The sequence below is a fragment of the Dermacentor silvarum genome, chromosome 1 (genome assembly GCF_013339745.2).
Source record: "Dermacentor silvarum isolate Dsil-2018 chromosome 1, BIME_Dsil_1.4, whole genome shotgun sequence".
In the NCBI taxonomy this organism is placed as follows: domain Eukaryota; kingdom Metazoa; phylum Arthropoda; class Arachnida; order Ixodida; family Ixodidae; genus Dermacentor; species Dermacentor silvarum.
In genome coordinates, this window is record NC_051154.1 from 304,531,757 (window position 1) to 304,536,487 (window position 4,731).

The window sequence follows — 4,731 nt, forward strand, 5'->3', positions numbered from 1 at the left end:
ACTGAATCAGGAACAGAAAACCAGTGACCGCCTCTCGCAGAGACGTCGCCGAACCTTCCCTTGAGCTGCGGCTAACCGCACCGTGATGTGCGGTCTGCGGGAACGGCCCGTCTCTCGCCGCGGTCCCATGCCCATTGGCGCGAGACGTCGGCTGCGAGGGCTGTTGTGCCCAAACTCGCGCGCCCACAATCCTGGAATTGGCCCGGGCGGGAACAAGAGCGACCTGTTTGGTCAGCAGCTCCGGGCAGACCCGCCTCGGTCTCGATATATAAAGGCCCATTGTTCCGCACTCGGTCTATCACTGTCTCCTCAGGAAGCCGGACGGATCGCCCTCAGCGAGCGGCACGATGAAGTTCTACACGGTAAGGATGTGCGCCACTTTGGCTCCGCTATACTCGGAGGCGCTAGCTCGACGTATGCGCCACGCTTCGCGCTGGGTCGACCGCCGCTTCCTCCTTTTTTTTCCATCTTACGTAACACGGGGCAATATAAGACGACGACAGAACTTGCGCTGTTAGGACGGCCGCGCGCGCGCAACGGTGTTCCGCTTGCGCTCGCGCTGTTCCGTCACCTTCGTAATCGAGTAGGGCAGTGTTATACCGAAAGAGCGTACCGGGAGGGCTTCAAACCTGAGCTCGAGCGAAATGGGAGAACACGAGAGTTTTTCGCGTTTTCAGGAGTACGCGGACGAGTGAGTGCAGTGTGTGTAGACAGCTGTCAAGTAGGACTGAACGAGAGATCGCAAAATGCGAGCGCTGTGCTATGCAGGTAATCGCTTTCTCTTGCTAGTGTTAAGGGTAACACTAGTCTCGATAGACGATTATCTGCAAATAGCCTCATGGTAAGCGTTGCGACTGCATCTCAGTGTGACTTTTTCTTCGCATTAAATTCGGTCACATTGTATATACCACGTCGTTTCTCTGTATTGTCGTTGTATGTTAAAAGGGGAAACGTTGTGCTTCTTTAAAGCGCCCGAAACAGGGGCCTAATTCACAAGCCTTTTCGTTCGGAAGTGATTTTTGCCATTGGCGACCGCCTTCGCTAACGATGGTAAATCATCGCGATTTGTTGGAATTGGCGCTTACGAGCACTTCTAGCGTAAGATATGTTTGTGAATATTGACACAGGGTCCGAATTCACGAAGTCTTTTGTCCGTAAGTGAGCTTTGCCTTGGTCGGCTTTGTTCGCTAATAATATGCTTAGTATCAGTACTGGCTGGCATTTTCTCTCACGAACAATTTAACGTGAAAGCTTTTCGTAAGTGCAGGCCCAGGGGCCGAATTCACAAAGCCTTTGGTTCGTAAGTGCTGTTTACCTTTAGCTGGCTGATATTATGTCCTGGGGCGCTATAACGTAAAATGATTCCAAACTGTTTTGATTCCAAACTCCTGACGTCAAATTTACGTAACCGCCGACGGGCGGTAACCCGCAGTGTTGTCGGAACAACTCAATCAAGCACTCTCCTCGTTTATATATAGGAGGTCACCTTTGTTCGCTTTCAAAACCAATAACATTGTCTACACACAGCGGTTTTTCTTATATAATTGGCTGACAAGAGGCGAGGAGCACGCTCTAGTGGAGAGGGTTTCGATGGGGCCGCGCCAGCACAGTGAAAATAGATAACCGCATGAAGAGGGTGGTGCCGGCTTCTCCGATTGGTCCCCTTCGCCTTACTAAGCTTGTGGTGGCTGGTCGAAAATCGCGGCGGCGTGCAACGGAAGGATAAGAATGCCGCTAAAACGGATCCTCAGCAAGGAAGAGTTGGCAGAGCGATGTCGTATGCGTGCCGAAAGGGCTCGGTAACGTTTTACTGCCACGCAAAAAGGTTTATCATGCGCAAATAAATACATGTTCACCGGCAGGTGCGAGTAGCAAGGGCCTGAGTGATCGGCGGGCAGCCATTTTCTATTCCTTTTGGAACGGGGCAGTCTGTGGCTATTCAGAAACTTTTTCAGTTTTGTTCGGCATATTAATGCACTTTTTTTTTCGCGTACACGTCACTTTGACGCGGTGAGTTTTCGCGGTTCTGTGAGGTCGCGTGACAGACAGGCGAAGTGGGCGTAACCAGAAAACATTGGACCAATAGCAGAGGGCTAATGGTGAATAGGTGTCGAATCAGGAATGGTTTTCTTTTGTGCGGTTTAATCATGCATAATGAGTGTGTACACGTTATATCAGATGGGGAGCTATCGCGGTTTTCGTGACGCCGCGTGACAGACAGGCGAAGTTGGGAGTGGCCCGGAAATATTTTGACCAATCGTGGAGGCTGCATGATTGCAGAAATTGGAATCAAAAGTTTGGAATCATTTTACGTTATAGCGCCCCGGCAAACAATACCCGCGTAAGAGATCTTTTATGAATACGGGTACTGGAGCCATATTCATAAAGAGCTCCTACGCTAGAAGTGTCCGTAAGAGCAAATTCTAGCCAATCCTGATGCTCGACATATAATTAACGAAGGCGGTTAACTAATGGCAAAGATCACGAAAAGCTTCGTGAATTAGGCCCCGTGATGGTTCGCTCACTTTTCTTTTTCCTCGAAAGTAGCTGCCAGACACATAATACCGAATGCAGTTTAATTGCATATTATCCACTGCTTCCGGAAATATCACAAATTTTGCAACGATACATTAAAAGGCGCAATACATTAAGCCTCTTAGGGTATCATTCCGCACGTGCGAGTACGAGGTGACTAATATATGCTATGCGCACAGAATCTTAATATAAGAATTCAACCGAAAATGAATTTTATATCTTGGAAAACAAGAACATGAAATATAACTACGGATGTCGGAAATGTCATCGTGTATCTGCCAATTTTCCCCGAGGCATGTTTTATAAACCTGACATCAGTTGCTTTCTACGAGGTTGTTTGCACAAGTAGCGCCGATTGTGCAAGCGTCTGCACCTTCGAGAGCAACGCAGGATGGCCCTTTATTGTCTGTGATGAACATTTCTGCAGCTCCTCCTGCTTGCCGCACTGATCGCCGTCGCGATGGCCGGCTATCACTACGGAGGCTACGGCGGATACGGGGGCGGTTATGGCCACGGCGACTACGGATACCACCACCCAGTGGGACGCAAGTTCTACTACCACACACACATCAACCACGGATACGGGTACGGACACGGGCACTACGGCTGATCAATGAGACACTGAAGGACGCAGCAAGAGGCCTCACTATATGCTCCAGCTATGAACCTCTGGGACACCTACGAATTAAACAGATTGTTCCTACAACCGTACTGCCTAATCATCCCCTCAGCATGCGTACACCCACGAGCAAAAGTAAGGAGCCTCCCGTTGGTTTAGTAACTGCACTGCAGCCCAAACAGACATCATAATCTTCGCTGTTGCCTAAGGATTGAGTTACGAACAGAACTACACACTACACAGAAATTAGAATCAGAAATAGGGATAACATTAAGGGTGCCAGTGCACTTCGAAAAAAGGTAATTCACTGGTAACCCTTACATTTGCTGAGGGAGTGTACAGTACAGCAGCACACCACACCTACCACCAATCGACCTTTCAATTCAAGAACACACTTGGAGCATTCAGGAGCATCCGCATCAAAACGTATTTTACGAGCACCAATGAGCACGCTCATCCATATATACCTCACGAAATAATGCTCCACTCTCACCTTCCTTTCACTGCCCTCAAGCCCTGCAGAGAACACATGGCAGTCATCGAAACAAACGCTGTATACCACGTGTTACGTGTCGCAATAACCTACGTAAACCTGACGACCGAAGAACGGCAAACTCACAGCAATTGTCGCACGCAATCGCACAGAGCGAAAGCTCGGCGTGGCAGTATACGAGGTTCAACACTTTCTCGCACGAACAAACGGCGCGCGCGGTTCTCAGCCCAGCGAGCGGAAAGCAGCGCGCAAGTATAGATACTGCGCCGCTCGAGGCTGCAGACAGCGGCTAACAACGAGTTGTCGCGCCTTTCTCTCCGGAAAGAACACAATGGGCTACCGCCGCCACTTCTCCATCGCGTCCAGACAAGCCGGTGCACACTAGGCCCGCAGCTTCCGCATCAATTGCGCCGAAATCAGTGAAGTGGGAGACCGCGCCGTTTCTGGGTCAAATAGACCGCGCGAGCGGCGCGAGTTTATGCCCGCCACTTCCGCGCGGAACCACTTGAGCGTTGCAAGGGCGCCGTTGACAAGAGGGCCGCGCAGACCGCCTCCCCCCCTCCTCTTCTGGTTTTAATGCACTCACAATGTGAAAGGAACAGGCCGAACTGTCCTCCTTGTGTCGCTTTTGCCGCTGTAGACGCAAAACCTTCATGGCCGCAGGGTGCATGAAAAAAAAAATACTTTTGTCCAATTCCATGCAAGCTCCCCGTAGTTTCTGCTCGTTTATAACAACGACGGAGCCCTTTCCTGCGTCTGCTCACATTTACTCAATTGCTACAGAAAAGCAATTCCAACGGTTCAGTTAAGCGGATCGGTACTGCGGGATTGCGAATTCAGCTATTACTATACCAAAGAAATAAACATAAACATAAACTTAAGCCATCGAGTTTCTTGGTAAGTAAAGAGAAAGCTGCGCTCGCTCCGATGTTTGTGTGGTGAACTCCTAAACTATCCTCTCTTTTTTTTTAATGCGAGATGAGCTGAGGTCATTCCACTTCAATTATATTGGAACTAAAGTAGGCGCAATAGTCGTAGAGTTGATAGTGGCACTTATAAATTGTTCCAAGTCTTAATTAATTAA